The sequence below is a fragment of the Lagenorhynchus albirostris genome, chromosome 1, assembly GCF_949774975.1.
Source record: "Lagenorhynchus albirostris chromosome 1, mLagAlb1.1, whole genome shotgun sequence".
NCBI classification, from domain to species: Eukaryota; Metazoa; Chordata; class Mammalia; order Artiodactyla; family Delphinidae; genus Lagenorhynchus; species Lagenorhynchus albirostris.
The window spans coordinates 45,598,685-45,615,878 of NC_083095.1; the positions used below are offsets into that span (position 1 = coordinate 45,598,685).

The following is a 17,194-nucleotide window of genomic DNA, read 5'->3' on the forward strand; positions in this document are numbered from 1 at the left end:
CTGGGGGACGAACCCGTGTCCCCTGCATAGGCAGGCGGACTCTCAACCACTGCGCCACCAGGGAAGCCCCTAGAACTTTTAATTTTAACTATCAAGAAGTAAAAAACAGAACCTCCCAGAATGGGAGAAAATACTTGCAGCAAATAATATGTCTGATAAAGGATTTGTATCTAGAATATAATGAATTCTTGTAACTCAATAAAATACAAAGAAATACAAATAATACAAAGAAATAATAATACAAAGAGATAACTCAATTTAAAATGAGGAAAGGACATTCTCCAAAGAAGATATACTAATGGCAATAAACATATGAAAAGATGCTCAACATCATTAGTCATCCGGGAAATGCAAATCGAAACCACTTCACATCCACTTAAGGATGGCTAGAATCAAAAAGAGATAATAATTGTTGGCAAGAATATGGAGAAGCTGTAACTGTCATACACTTGGGTTGGAAATGTAAAATATACAGCAGCCATGGAGAACAGTTTGGCAGTTCTTCAAAAGATTAAACAGAGAGAGTTACCACATGATTCAGCAATTCCACCCTTAGTTATGTACTCTAGAGAAATGAAAACATGTATCTACACAAAACTTGTACATGGATGTTCATAACAGCATTATTCATAATACCCAAAAAGTAGAAACAACCTAAATGTCCATCAATTGATGAATAAATAGTGTATGTTCATGTAGTGAAATACTATTCAGCCATAAAAAGGAATGAAGTACTGATATGGGCTACATGGATGAACCTTGAAAACATTACATTAAGTGAAAGAAGCCAGACACAAAAGACCACATAATGTATGATTCCATTTATATGAAATGTCCAGAATAAGCAAATCTAGAGAGACAGAAAGTAGATTTAGTGGTTGCTAGTAGCTGGAGGGATGGGGGAAATGCGTGTGACTGCTAATGAGTACAGGGGTTCTTTTTGGTACCTTCATGATAGCAGGTAGTACTCTCATGACTTGAATCAAATGTTCTAAAATTGATTTTGGTGATGATTACACAACTCTGTGAATAGCACTGAACTGTACACTCTATATGGGTTAATTGTGTGGTATGTGAATTATGTTTCAATAAAGCTGTTACTTTTTAAAAACAGGGTATTAAGGAAACATATAAAAGGAATCCTAACCTAATCTGGAGAATCAGGAGAGTTTAGTGAAGACCTGGATGCATAAGCGTTTTAAAACATAAAAGTGCATGCATGGCACATCTGAATGGCTGCTAGTAGCTAAGAGAATTTAAGAATGGCTGGAGTACAGTGAATAAGTGGAAGAGATAGTAATAATGTAGCTTGCATTTACTGAACCTTTACCTATGTGCCAGGCACTTCTTACTCCAAACCCTTATTTATTATATTTAATCCTAACAACTCTTTGAGGTATGGACAGTTACTATCCTCATTTTACAGATAAGGAAACTGCAGCATAGTGGAGGAAAGTAACTTGCCCAAGGTCACAGCAAGTGGTGCTATCATGACTTGAACCAAAGCATTCTGGCCCCAAAGCCCCCCACACTCTAACACTTCAAAACCCACCCTTTCCTGGAAATTGCCTATCAATTAATTACAACTGACCTAGTTTTATATATTCAATCCTATACAGTAAGCAGATACATTATAAATTTATACACAAGTTTCTTTGGTTGAGCACTAGGTGAAGTACTCAACTTGGGTTTAGAGACCAGGTTTTATAACACTTTTAACCTTTAAACTCTGGAATCACACTCAGCAAGACAGGTTGATCACTTATTAGCAGCTCTGAGAATTAGGACTTCCTGAAAGACGTGTTTCACACAACTTAGGAGGCATTTATTCATTATATTATTAATATTATTACTATTTCATTTATGTGTATAAACCAGTAAAGTAGAATGTCGTTAGAACTTGTTAGTATTTGTGTAAGAAAGTAGATCAAGCTTAGGTTTCTAGTGTGAACATCTGTGTGGACGATAGTCCCTATGACTATGAGATATCAAAGTCAAAATGAATTAACATGCAGCTGGATCTGTGGACCTGGTCCTCAGAAGAACTGGACCAAGGAGATAAATTTGGAAGTTTGGGCATACAGCATGGTAACTCAAGCCATGATAATAGATTACATACCTAAGGAGAAAGCACAGACAGAGAAAAGGTCTTAAAACATTGGTTTTCAAGTTTCATAAGCATCACAATCACCTGGTGGGCTTGTTAAAACACAGATGGCTGGATCCCATCCCCAGAGCTTCTGACTCAGTAGGTCTGGGTGGGACCTGAGAATTTTCATTTCTAACAAGTTGATGTTGATGTGGCAAGTCTGGGGAACCACAGTTGGGAGAATCAATGACCTACAGCAAAGCCCTACAAAACTCTGATAGTTAGGATAGGAAACTTACAAAAGAGACCAAGAAGAGGCCACAGTAAGGTAGGAGAAATACTACTCCAATTAAATTATTTTTACCAAGGTCACCAGCAGCCTCCTAACTGATAATCCAGTGGAAACTTATGACTCCTTAAAGCTAATTCAATTCTACTTGCAACAAAAATGTATGGAGCACCTACCATGTGCTACGCAAGTCTGTCCCCTATAACTTGATCCTATCTTCTCCCTTGGCTTCCAAAATATCACTCACTCCCTTGTTGCTACTTCTTTTTTGAACACTTGTTCTCTGGTTCCTCTCCTTCCGCCCACTCAAAACATCTCAAGGTTCCCCAGAATTCTGGGTCTTCTCTTCTACATGCAAGCTCTCCCAAGGCAGTTTCACCTAATCCCCTAACTCTGAGTACCATCTAGCTGCCAATAATTCTCCCACATCTCATCTTTAGAACTGACTTTGCCTCTGGGCTTCAGATCCTATTTCCAACTGCCAACCCAACCACATATTTACAAACTAAGCCTCTTTCTTTCCATATTATCTCTTCAAAAAGCACAACTATCCACCCAGAGGCCCAAGCCAGAAATCTGTGAATCTTCCTAGAGCAATCATTCTCACCTTAGCAGCATATTAGAACTTCCCAAAGAGCTTAAAAAAAAAACCTCACTCGTGGGTCTAGTAATAATATGACAACAATAATCCTGTTCTATGTCCTTAACACACATGCATGTAAAGTGCCTAGCAAAAAATACTTGTGAGCACTCAGGAAAAGGGAGCTATCTTTGTAAACACTTTAAATTTCAGCTCTTCTGAAGTCTCTTCTTAAGTTTCTGATCAGAATCAACATTTGTTTAAGCTGTTTCATTAACAAAAAATCAAACAAATGAAAAAATTTGTTTATAAGCCCCTCTAAGGTAAACTTTAAAAACTCGGGTTCAAATTCATATTCCTACTTTTTTCAAATATCCTTTGGTATATAGATCCTTATAGTTGATTTATAAAGGGAAGAGTAAAAGTTGTTAATTATATCACTTGAATCATAGATTTCTAGTTAAAATTTGGCCCATGGATAAGAGGCAACACAAAACAGTGAGAGAAGTCTATTGTTCATAGAGCCATTCACACAGACACTTATTTTCCCCATAAACGGGGAAAAAAAGAGACACCAATATATTCAAACAAGCTAATAGGAGAAGCCCATTATATACAATACAAGGTTACTTAAAAGTGTTTGCAAATGAGACATTCAACTCCACAGTGATATCAAAGCTCCTCTTTGGTGTTACTTTGTATTTTGAGTATTTTCAAAAGAGAATGACGAAGATTTAACACAGCCGCTATCTTCCAAAGTATAATGTTTTGTTTGTGCCCCTTGTCCAATGATGTTAGCAAATCTACTTTTTCTTGAAAAGATGTGCAGGAATGGGCAAATGGTAAGTCAGTAAGTTCATTTAAGGCTGCAAAATTCTGCCACTTTCACCCAAGAGAGCCAGTTTCTTATAACTTTAGCAATAACAGGAGAGCTCACAAATAGCCTGGCATATGACAGAAAACCAAAGAATAAAAGTTACCAAAAATTTCGACTGGAATAAAGGATAAGGGTTGTTTTTCTTTGACTGTTGTTTGCTTTAGCTGAACAAATCAGTAGTACATCTGTGTTACAAATGAATTAGAATTAAGCTATATATTTTAAAAATAAAATGTGTATGCAAATACCACCAGAGTATATAAACACACTAAAAAACCATCCTTTTTAAAAACAATTCACTGCCTGGTAAGTGGAAAGGGACTTAAAGTTGTTAACTGAAATGGAATCAGTGGAAATAAGCTTTATTTACATTTGGATGGTGGAAGCAGAGGAGGTTTGAACCCCCTTTTTTAATAAAAACTCTATGTACGAAGTAACCATATTTCCAAATAGGAGGGAAACACAGGTATTGATTAGAATTATGAAAACCTAACATGGGTGAGGAATGAGAAAAGAAGAAATTTAAAGGCTTTTCCCCAGTTTTATTTTGTTAGATTTGGGAAAATCTTTAATTTTTCCTTTTTTTTTTTTTTTGCGGTACACGGGCCTCTCACTGCTGTGGCCTCTCCCGCCGCGGAGCACAGGCTCCGGACACGCAGGCTCAGCGGCCATGGCTCATGGGCGCAGCCGCTCCGCGGCATGTGGGATCTTCCCGGACCAGGGCACGAACCCGTGTCCCCTGCATCGGCAGGCAGACTCTCAACTACTGCGCCACCAGGGAAGCCCTAATTTTTACATTTTATAAATGAACAAAATGTGTATATAATCTAAAGGTTACCTATTTTCAATATGATATATATATACATATATATATGTATATATATTTTTTTCTTTTTTTTTCCCCTTTGAGATTTTAATGTCAGCCTCATTCTTAAGAACTTTTGGGGGCTTCCCTGGCGGTGCAGTGAGAAAGCCCGCGCACAGCAACGAAGACCCAACACAGCCATAAATAAATAAATAAATAAATGATTTATTTAAAAAGAACTGTTGGGTTCAATCAGTGGGGAAAACATTAGTCCCTTTTATTATTTGTTTTAATTTACTTTTTGCACAGTCAGCTTTAATATTAGGATGTGATCATTTGGGGTGCCTTTTTAAAACACAGCCTTTCATATAGCTTTAGTGTTTTTTTTAATTGAGGTATAGTTGATGTACAATTATTATGTAAGTTTCAGCTGTACCAATATATTTTTATAACCCATCCCCTAAGAGATCACACAGCCTGAACCTCTCCAGTGGTAGGGAAGTCATTCCATGAGCAAAGATTGTTCAACTTCAGAGAGCTTTGCCAAAGGACTAACAGCATGCTTTTCAAACTTAAAGTTTGAAAAACCTAAATGCAAAATGAGGAAGTTTATTTATTTAATACCATCGTAGTATTAGACCCTGGTACATTCATAGTCCCAAGTTCATAGGGGTATATGAGATACATCTCAAATGTTTTTCAGCAGATCACCAATGCCAGGTGGAACACTTATGCCAGGTGACATAATCAAGTACTTTTCTCCAGAGTCCACCTGGGTGAGCTGTTTGCCCTGTGTCCTGGGTGGGAGACAGTGTGATACGGAGAGAGCAGAGGTGAGGGTCCAGCCACTGAGTTCTCTGTGTTCAATTTCTGAGATGTGCCTGCTCACATCCTCTTCCCAACACCCCGTTGTCCTCTGTTTACAAAAGAATTCATGATGCACCTCTATCCTTCCCAAGCCCCATTTCAGCCACCCACACCAAAAAGGAGCAAGATCTCCTGTTTGCAGACAAGACTGAGGATCCCCTCCCAGCCTCAAGGCTTGCTTTTTGTGTCCCAATAGAATCATTTATTCAATTAACAAAGTCTGTCGACTCAGCACCTACTACGTGCTGCTATGGGTTCTCAGGACTGTTAGTTGTTCCGAATAGTGGGCATCACCCAGCAGCCTCCCAAAGGGAACAAGTTTTGTCTGAGGAAGCATCTGGAAGTGAGCTTCCAATTCCACTCTGCCACACCCAGTGTGGACCTGAAGAATTCCTCTCCCTCTCTAAAAATGTCCACCTGGATTCCCAGTAGGGAAAGGAACCATTAGAGTTGCAACAGCAACCAAGCAAAAACTTGTTGATTCAACTCACCTATAAATTTATTTACTATTATAAATGGATCTCGAAACAAACTGCTAAAATTTAAAGAACTGAGAATTGTTTCATTTTTGTTGTTCTCTTCTGTCTATTCTATTGTATCAGAACAATCCAGGCCACTGTGGGTACCTTCTACTCCAGTCAATGAATGTACAATGTGCTTGACTATTACTTAAGACTCCACACTCAGCTCCTATGTGCTCAACAGACCACTCACTATAGTTGAGAAAGAAAATACCTCTGATCCACTTGGACACAGAACAACGAGGGCCTTCCATCAGTCTAGTGAGACAACTCCTCTTTACGTTAGCCCTATAGGATCCACATGAATGACAGTCTTCAAGAGCAACTGAAATTGTCTCCCTCTTTCCTACCCTTGTACCCAGGCTTTCTCTTCTCTAAGGACACATTTCTTCTCAGGCAGTAACTTGGTCCTAGCAAACATGGCTTCCTGCCCTTCACACTTACAACACTTGTCTGAACCTGCTGGATTCACAATACCCTTAGCCCTCTTTCACAAATATGTTTATTTTTATTGGGGAGTGGGAGTGGAAAGATGAGGGAGAAGGAAATTAAGGGGATAAGGAAAAACAAAACATGTTCCCATGGCTCCAAAAGTTCCAGAAACTTTACAACTACAGAAATAGAAAGGGGATTCAAATTCTTCCCTTCCCAACAGCTCCCCACAGGCTAATGCCTATGAAACTAGAGACTCCCATCCTAGTTTATCTCCATGTTGGGGGGCACAGGGGGGTGTTGTCCCAGCTATCAAATTCTAATTTGTAAAACCTGGTAAAAGTTAGTAAATTATGATATCATAGCCTTAGATACAGTAAATTACTTAAAAATTTCACCTCACTTCTAGTAAAGCCTGGATTCTACTCTAAGAATAACCATTTCTTAGTTCTATGGCCTTGGCAAGTCACTACTTCTGATATTTCAGAGTTGTGGTGAGGATTAGATCACTCAGCACAATACCCAGTTGATACTATAATCATGCAGATAGGTGTTGTCTACTTTGTTCAAAGCAAACCAAAACAAGTGCTCACTCTAGTATAATTATTTTTCAACAGCTGGAGCAATTCCTGTAATGATGACAGCACATAAATTTTATCTAAAAGAATGAACAGCTTGTGCTTAAAAGAGGGGGAGGGTCTTAAAGAACTCTAGAAATTAATACGTATTAAAATATTTTTTATCTGTTTTAACTAGGTTGTTCTATTGTATGAGAATAATGTAGGCCATGTGGGTACCTTCTACTCCAGTCAATGAATGCACAATGTCCTTGACTATTTCTTACACTCCACTCTGATCCAATATATTGTTTTCAGAGTTGTTCTAGAACAGGAACATAAAACTACCTGCTTAAATTAAGGAACACTAGGAGCAAACAGTGGTGGCAAGATTTACTTGCCTCAGAATCCCTCCACAAGCTGACAACTATTAGCCCCTTTACTATTCCATTATTCACCAGAAAAAGGAAACAGATTTAGTTCAAATCACAGTCAAGTCCCTTATACTTGGACATATTTGCCCAAAGACTATTAGATTGGATTTAGAAAGAACCTTGCCAAAGAAGGGAAAACAACTTCTTATCCTTTAATCAATTCTTCTCTAAACCCAGGAAACACCATACAATTTGTTTCCCATATCTAGTAAGTAACCACTTAGCCCTACTTTCTTTTTTAAAATATTTATTTATTTATTTTTGGCTGCGTTGGGTGTTCGTTGCTGCGCGCAGGCTTTCTCTCTAGTTGCAGCAAGCGGGGGCTACTCTTCATTGTGGTGCGCGGGCTTCTCATTGCAGTGGCTTCTCTTGTTGCGGAGCACGGGCTCTAGAGCACAGGCTCAGTAGTTGTGGCACACGGGCTTAGTTGCTCTGCGGCATGTGGGATCTTCCTGAATCAGGGCTCGAACCCGTGTCCCCTGCATTGGCAGGCGGATTCTTAACCACTGCGCCACCAGGGAAGTCCCAGCACTACTTTCTAATTATAAAGCCTACTATAGTCACAGAGTATTCAGACCCACGTCTAGCTATGAGAAAAATAACTAAAGGGAGTTTCCTTGAGAATACTCCGCTATCTCTATACTTTCTCCCAAACAAAATACTACGGAATCACTTGTTGTGATTTCTATCCTATTTACATTTCTATCCTATTAACTAGCCTAACATCATACATTTACATTTCTATCCTATTAACTAGCCTAACATCATACAAATTTCCTACGTGATCAAGCAGAGGCAAATTAACAGATGGTCATTATCCCAGGCCCAAATGTCTGATCTAGCTGGTAAACAGAAATAAAATCCAAAAGTCATCTCCAGCTGATGTCCCACAATTCAAACCTAGAAGCTTAGTTGGAATACTCTTACCAGTAAATTGTTTTTAGGTTGGTCTCATGAAAGAAACTATCATTTAAGGAGCTAGAAAGTGTTCCCCCACTTTTGTTCTCATTAGACTTTCTGCATATAACTTTGTAACCAGCTTGCTCTTGTGCAGCTAGAGCTACAGCTACATCTTCTGGCCAGTCAGCTTGCTTGGTCCCTGGCTTCCCATGGTCCCCCTGCTGCTTGTCTTCCCAGTAATCCAATCACTGTTCTTCCTGTACGCCTAAAACTGATCTAATGCCTATCTTCTGAACTGTACTGTCTATCAGACAGCAAAACCACTGGGGAGGGGGCTGAGGTGGGGGGGAGAGACCACAAGAAATAGTAGTGGACTATGGGTACATGTGGCATAACTCACCTGTTCTAACCAGCAGTTCCACAACCTGTCCTGACCAAGTGACTCAGATTGTACACCCTGGCTCACTCTAGCAGACCTGTTCTTGACCCAACCTAACCGTTTAAACTGGGTATGGTTTCCCTGGCCACCCATCTCGTACCCAAAATATTCTACTTAGCAGAAGAGTCTCATGGTTAATTATGGCCATGCTTACAGAAAAGGAAGCTAGCATTCAAGTATCTCTTCCACACTTGGTACTGTGCTAGGAGCTTTCTCACTCAAGACCCACCAAAGCCCATTGATATAAATATTGCCCTCATTTTACATGAAGAAACCACAGAACTCCACTATCTTCATATTTAAGAAAATAAAGCTAACTGTATCAGATATTGAATAATGTTAATATTCTTTTTAATGTTTCCCTTAACAGGGTTACTTTTCATGTTGTTCACTGTGTGAAGAGTAGTCCACTGCAGTGCCAAGGAATCTAGCTTAAACAATTTCTAATTAGCTACCACCTCACCTTAAAAATTCTGCTTCACCAAAAAGAAAATGCCACATCTTAAACGGCATCATATACTTACACACTATTTAAATTAAATTCTAATGGCCATACTACCCAAAGCAATCTACAGATTTAATGTGATCCCTATCAAATTACCCATGACATTTTTCAAATAACTAGAACAAATAATCCTAAAATTTATATGGAACTACAAAAGACCCAGAATTGCCAAAGCAATCCTGAAGAAAAAGAACAAAGCTGAAGGCATAAACCTCCCAGACTTCAGACAATACCACAAAGCTACAGTAATCAAAACAGTGTGGTATTGGCATGAAAACAGACATATGGATCAATGGAACAGAATAGAGTCCAGAAATAAATCCACACACCTATGGTCAATTATTTTTGACAAAGGAGGCAAGACTATACAGTGGAGAAAAGACAGTCTCTTCAGCAAGTTGTGTTGGTAAAGCTAGACAGCTGCATGTAAATCAATGAAATTAGAACAATTCCTCACACCATATGCAAACTCACAATGGCTTAAAAACTTAAATATAAGATAGGACACCATAAAACTCCTAGAAGAGATCACAGGCAAAACATTCTCTGACACAAATCACAGCAATATTTTCTTAGCTCACTCTCCCAACACAACAGAAATAAAAGCAAAAATAAACAAATGGGACCTAATCAAACTTACAAGCTTTTGCACATCAAAGGAATCCATAAACAAAACAAAAAGACAACCTACAGATTGGGAGAAAATATTTGCAAGTGATGCGACTGACAAGGGCCTAATTTCCAAAATATACAAACAGCACATACAACTCGATAACAAAAAACAAACAACCCAATCAAAAAATTACATTTCTGGGACATCCCTCGTGGTGCAGTGGTTAAGAATCCGCCTGCCAATGCAGGAGACATGGGTTCAAGCCCTGGTCCAGGAAGATCCCACATGCTGCAGAGCAACTAAGCCCACGCACCACAACTACTAAGCCTGTGCTCTAGAGCCCACGAACCACAACTACTGAGCCTGCAAGCCACAACTACTGAAGCCCACGCGCCTAGAGCCCGTGCTCCACAGCAAGAGAAGCCACTGCAACAAGGAGCACACACAGTGCAACAAAGAGGAGCCCACGCTCGCCGCAACTAGAGAAAGCCCACACACAGCAACAAAGACCCAATACAGCCAAAAATAAATAAACAAATTTTTAAAAATAAAGTTTATCATGGATTCTTTAAAAAAAAAAAAAAAGACATTTCTCTGAAGAAGACTTACAGATGGCCAACAGGCACATGAAAAGATGCTCAACATCACTAATTATTAGAGAAATGCAAATCAAGGCATCACCTCACACCAGTCAGAATAGCCATCATTAAAAACTCCACAAACAATAAATGCTGGAGAGGGTATGGAGAAAAGGGCACCCTCCTACATGGCTGGTGGGAATGTAAATTGGTGCAGCCACTATGGAGAACAGTATGGAGGTTCCTTAAAAAACTAGAGTTACCATATGATTCAGCAATCCTACTCCTGGGAATATATCCGGAGAAAATTATAATTCAAAAACATACATGCACCTCAATATTCACAGCAGCACTATTAACAATAGCCAAGACATGGAAGCAACCTCAATGTCCATCAACAGATGGATAAAGAAGATGTGGTACACGCACACACACACCCCACACACACAATGGAATACTACTGAGCCATAAAAAAGAATGAAATAATGCCATCTGCAGCAATGTGGATAGACCCAGAGATTATTATACTAAGTGAAGTAAGTCAGACAGAGAAAGACAAATATCATATGATATCACTTATATGTGGGCTCTAAAATATGATACAAATAAACTTATTTACAAAACAGAAACAGACTCACAGACATAGAAAACAAATTTATGGTTACCAAAGGGGAAAGGGGAGAGGGATAAATTAGGAGTTTGGGATTAGCAGATACAAACCACTATATATAAAATAGAGAAACAACAAGGTCCTACTGTATAGTACAGGAAACTATGTTCAATATCTTGTAATAACCTATAATGGAAAAGAATATAAAAAAGAATATATATGTATAACTGGATCACTTTGTTGTACACCAGAAACTAACACAACATTGTAAATCAACTATACTTCAATAAAATATAAAAAAATTTTAGGGACTTCCCTGGTGGTCCAGTGGTTAAGAATCTGCCTTCCAACGCAGGGGACGCAGGTTCGATCCCTGGTTGGGGAACTAAGATCCCACATGTCACAGGGCAACTAAGCCCATGCACCGCAACTACTGAGCTCGCACGCTCTGGAGCCCATGCACCACAACAAAAGATCCCGCATGCCGCAACGAAGATCCCACGTGTCGCAACTAAGACCCAATGCAGCCAAATAAAACAAACAAGGTAAAAATTAAAAATAAATTAAAAAAAATCAAATTCTAAAATGTACAAATTAGTAATCTTTATATCTTCAGAATTACTAGGATATTTAGTATGCTTACTGGTGATATAACAGCTTAATAAAAACATATCATTCACTCTACACACAATAATTGCTTCTGGGGAAGACATCTAAAGGTACACTGTGAGAAAATGACTGACTTCAATATATACCCTTTTGTACCATTTTAAACCTTTATCATTTGCATGTATTATATATTCTATAAGGAAGTATGCCTCCAGATTCAATCACCAATTTACAGGAGATACAGAGGACATAAGAACGTGTTAATTAAGCTAAGCCCCAGGGATAGAGTCATTAAAATCCAGACTGAGAAACTCTAAAGGACATAAAACCTTATTTCTTTAATAAATATATTTCAAGGGAGAGAGAAAATGAGAGAGGCAGCAAGGGGAACCTCTAGATTAAAAGCCATTACCAACCAACTGCAAATTAGGGACTTTATATGGATACTGATTCAAACTATGATATCTGAGACAACCAGACATTTGAACACTGGATATCTGATGATATTAAGGAATTTAAGGGGGGTGAGATAGATAGATAGATTTTTTTTTTAAAGAGTCCTTATCTTTTAAAGATACACTAGACTCCAAATGAAATGATACCTGGGATTTGCTTAAAAATAATCCAGGAGGAAGAAGAGGGGGAATAAATGAAACAAAATTAGGCATGTTTTGATTACTGTCAAAGCTGGGTGATAAGTACATGGGGCTTTACTAATGCATTTCATCTACTTTTATGTGATTAAAATTTTCCATAACAAGTTAGAAAGTCAAATACTTGCAAGATGCAAATATTTTTATGTAAATGAAAACCAAGTCATTTAAAAATGATACCACATATAACTTGAACATATCTGGGTTTTAGATGACATAAAGGAATCTTATGATACTAAGATGGAGAGTAAAATTCAGAAGCTAGGTGTCAGATCAATCTGTTAATTTTGTTAGGTAGGATAATGGTATTGTGGTTATGGGGGAAAATCATTTTTTAAAGACACATATTGATGTATTTAGGTCTAAAATGACATGATATCTAGAATTTGCTTTAAAAAAATTTAATTGGGACAAGAATAAACAAGTATGGCAAAATATTGAAACTAACTGGTACATATATAGGGGCTCAGTGACTCTACCTTTGTGTGTGTTTCCATTTTAAAACGTAAATAATATGATTATAATAACAGTAACAATAATAGATTCTAAGAACTTCCTCCACTATGTGAGAGAACGAAAAAAACAAGATAAATAACCCAAACTAAAACATCTTAGTTCAGATAAGGGTCAAGTTTGGGGGGAGGAGGGCAAGAACCGCTACACAAGAGTTTTACTGGGACTTCCCTGGTAGCGCAGTGGTTAAGAATCCACCTGCCGGGCTTCCTTGGTGGCACAGTGGTTAAGAATCTGCCTGCCAATGCAATGGACACGGGTTCGGGAACCCGTGGGCCGGGAAGATCCCACATGCCACGGAGCAACTAAGCCCATGCGCCACAACTACTGAGCCTGAGCTCTAGAGCCCACGTGAGCCCACAACTGAGCGCACGTGCCACAACTACTGAGGCCTGCGCGCCTAGAGCCGGTGTTCCGAAACAAGAGAAGCCATCGCGATGAGAAGCCTGTGTACCACAACAAAGAGGAGCCCCCGCTCACCACAGCTAGAGAAAGCCCGCACACAGCAACGAAGACCCAACACAGCCAAAAAAAAAAAAAAAAGTTTTATTCCTTCAACTCACCTGAATTTTACAAATAGCAGACAGTATGGTAAGGAAAATCTCACAGTGTTCCACCATAATTGGGGCAACACTCGAAGCAAAGAAAAAAAAATTTTTTTTTCAAGAATTATTTCCTCCTGCCAGTCTTGCCCTAGATATCCATTTATAAAGAAACTTTCAGTGTTTCTCAAGTTCAAGAAGTAGGATTGTCAGTGAGTGTTTTGTATGGAAACAAAGCTTCCTAACACCCTGAGCACATATGATTCTGCTTGTACATAGAGATTCTGGGTGTGAAAATGGTATTTTTTCATTGCTAGTTTTCTGGCTGTGCTCCAAAACTACTTTTATCAAGTTATCTTGAGTGAGATCCTTTCTTGGAGAGAAGATGAGGACCTTTGAAAGACTTTTATGAAAACATTTGCCCATATACATCTCAGCACTTCAAGTAATGATACCACTTTGAGGTTCTAAAGAGAAAAACACAATCTAAAATTACCTAATCCCGCCAAAATTTCTGCTGTGGGCAATCACCACCATAATTGTTATTACTAGAAGGGAGAAAAAGAAATTAACACTTTCTGAGATTTTACTAAATGCCACTATTTAATATGCATTTTTAACTAAGTCCTCTTAACACTGAAAGGTTAAGTAACTTGTTAAGTAGCTTTCTATAACTAAGTAGCAGAACCAGACTTGAACCCAAACAGTCTGGCTCCAATATCTGGGCTACTCTCTGCTATACTACTCTGTACCCTAACTTTTCACCCTGAAGCGCAGGAAAGATGACCACTTGAACATTTCTAGACCCTAGATCATTGACCCTCTTCACATTCCTGGTTACCTTTGAGATTTTACATTATTAAAAAAACAAAATAAACAAAGGAAATTAACAAACCAAAAAATTCTGGCAGGTCCTTCTTTAATGAAATTAAATAGTCTGGAGAGAATTAACGGCAGCTATTACATTAGAACCACTAACCAAGGCTAATAGGGTCCCCTAACTGCCCACCCTAACGCAAAGCTCACCAGCTGACGAACCCTGTCTAGATACAGAGATCCCAATCAGTTTCATATTGCTTCATTCTTCCATTTGATTGGTTAAATCAGAATCAAACATCTGTAACATGAAAGAGACAAGGAAACAAAAAGTTAAAGAAATGTGACAAAGCAATAAACAATTCATAAAACAGAACAGAACTTGTGAAAAGCTCTCTAACTCAGATCCTCAGAAAGGCAAGATGTTGCATTCATAAAGCAAGACAGGAAGCTGTGAAAAGGGAAAAGAGTACAAGAAGAGACTCTTGAAAAAAAAAATTTTAAAAGGCAGTATAGGGCTTCCCTGGTGGCGCAGTGGTTGAGAATCTGCCTGCTAATGCAGGGGACACAGGTTCAAGCCCTGGTCTGGGAGGATCCCACGTGCCGCGGAGCAACTAGGCCCGTGAGCCACAACTACTGAGCCTGCACGTCTGGAGCCTGTGCTCCATAACAAGAGAGGCCGCGATAGTGAGAGGCCCGTGTACCACGATGAAGAGTGGCCCCCGCTTGCCACAACTAGAGAAAGCCCTCGCACAGAAACGAAGACCCAACACAGCAAAAATAAATTAATTAATTAATAAACTCCTACCCCCAATATCTTCTTTAAAAAAAAAAAAGGCAGTATAAGGTTTTATATGGTGGAGACAAAACCTAGAAAGTAGAAATAGGAAACAGAGACAAGAAATTAACCAAACGACACACAGCATCAGTCCAGGAGGTCAGTATTTAACTAACAAAAATTCCAGGATGAAAAGGAAAAAAAACTTGAAGAGAGGAAATTTTCAGAGAAATATAAATTTTCCACAACTAAAAGATTTAATAAACTAATAGATTTATAGAGTCTTCCAATTAATTGGGGGCACTCAGTGTTCAAATGAATAGAGACCCACACCAAGTTATATCACTGGGAAATTTCAGACAACAAAGACAAAAAAGCTCATCTGCAAAGGAACAAGAATCAAACTGGCCTTCTCCCATGGCAATAGAAATAAAACCAAAAATAAACAAATGGCACCTAATCAAACTTACAAGTTTTTATACAGCAAAGGAAACCATAAATAAAACAAAAAGACAACCTACGGACTGGAGAAAATACTTGTAAATGATGCAACTGACAAGGGCTTAATCTCCAAAAATATAAAACAGCTCACACAATTCAATAACAACCAAACAACCCAATCAAAAAATGGGCAGAAGGGCTTCCCTGGTGGTGCAGTGGTTAAGAATCCACCTGCCAAAGCAGGGGACACAGGTTCAAGCCCTGGTCCGGGAAGATCCCACATGCCGCGGAGCAACTAAGCCCGTGTGCCACAACTACTGAGCCTGCTCTCTAGAGCCTATGAGCCACAACTACTGAGCCCGTGAGCCATAACTACTGAAGCCTGAACACCTACAGCCTGTTCTCTGCAACAAGAAGCCACCGCAATGAGAAGCCCGTGCACCACAACGAAGAGTAGCCCGCCCCCTCCGCCACAACTAGAGAAAGCCCATGCACAGCATCAAAGACCCAACACAGCCAAAAATAAATAAAATTAAATAAAATTAATTTTTTAAAAAAAGAAAAATGGACAGAAGACCTAACGAGACATTTCTCCAAAAAAGACTTACAGATGGCCAACAAGCACATGACAAGATGCTCATGATCGCTAATTATTAGAGAAATGCAAATCAAAACTACAATGAGGTTCCACCTCACACTGGTTAGAAAGACCATCACTAAAAAGTCTACAAATAACAAATGCTGGAGAGGGTGTGGAGAAAAGGGAACACCCCTTGCACTGTTGGTGAGAATGTAGATTGGTGCAGCCACTATGGAAAACAGTATGGAGGTTCCTCAAAAAACTAAAAATAGAGTTGCCATATGATCCAGCAATTCCACTCCTGGGCATATATCCAGACAAAACTATAATTGGAAAAGATACATGCACCCCTATGTTCACTGCAGCACTATTTAGAATAGCCAAGACATGGAAACAACCTAAATGTCCATCAACAGAGGAATGGATAAAGAAGATGTAGGATGTGTGTGTGTCTAGACACACACACACACACACACACACACACACACACACACACACTGAAATATTACTCAGCCATTAAAAAGAATGAAATATGAAATAATGCCATTTGCAGCAATGTGGATGGACCTAGGGACTTCCCTGGCAGTCCAGTGGTTAAGACTCTGCACTCCCACTTCTGGGGGCGTGGGTATGATCCCTGGTCGGGGAACTAAGATCCCGCATGCTGCATGGCGTGGGCAAAAAAGAAGGATGGACCTAGAGATTATCACAATAAGTGAAGTAAGTCAGACAGAGAAAGACAAATACCATATGATATCAGTTTCAGGTGGAATCTAAAAAAAAATGATACAAATGAACTTATTTACATAACAGAAACAGACTCACAGACATAGAAAACAAACCTATGGTTACCAAAGGGGAAAGGTGGGGGGGAGGGATAAATTAGGAGTTTGGGATGAACATACACACACTACTATATATAAAATAATCAACAAGGACCTACTGTATAGCACAGGGAACTCTACTCAATATTCTGTGATAACCTAGATGGGAAAAGAATCTGAAAAAGAATGGATATATGTATATGTAAAACTGAATCACTTTGCTGTACACCTGAAACTAACACAGCATTGTAAATAAACTATACTCCAATGTAAAATAAAAATTAAATTTAAAAAAAGAGAAAGACGAATACCAGATGATATCACTTATATGTGGAATCTAAA

The 17,194-nt window shown here is 38.9% G+C and overlaps 1 protein-coding gene across 13 annotated transcripts in view; it reads right to left on the minus strand.

Moving 5' to 3' along the window:
• FBXO34 (F-box protein 34) overlaps window positions 1-17,194 on the minus strand; it is a 92,240-nt gene that overhangs the window by 54,727 nt on the left and 20,319 nt on the right. For 4 of the 13 annotated variants that reach the window (XR_009539204.1, XR_009539207.1, XR_009539203.1 and 1 more), the window contains exon 3: window positions 14,440-14,530. The exons of 7 other annotated variants lie outside the window; for them this stretch is intronic. The gene's annotated coding sequence lies outside the window, so the exon portion shown is untranslated. Of the gene's footprint in view, window positions 1-14,439; window positions 14,531-16,971; window positions 17,029-17,194 lie in introns of all 13 variants that reach the window. 2 more of the 13 variants (XM_060142201.1, XM_060142234.1) reach the window with 2 other exon arrangements.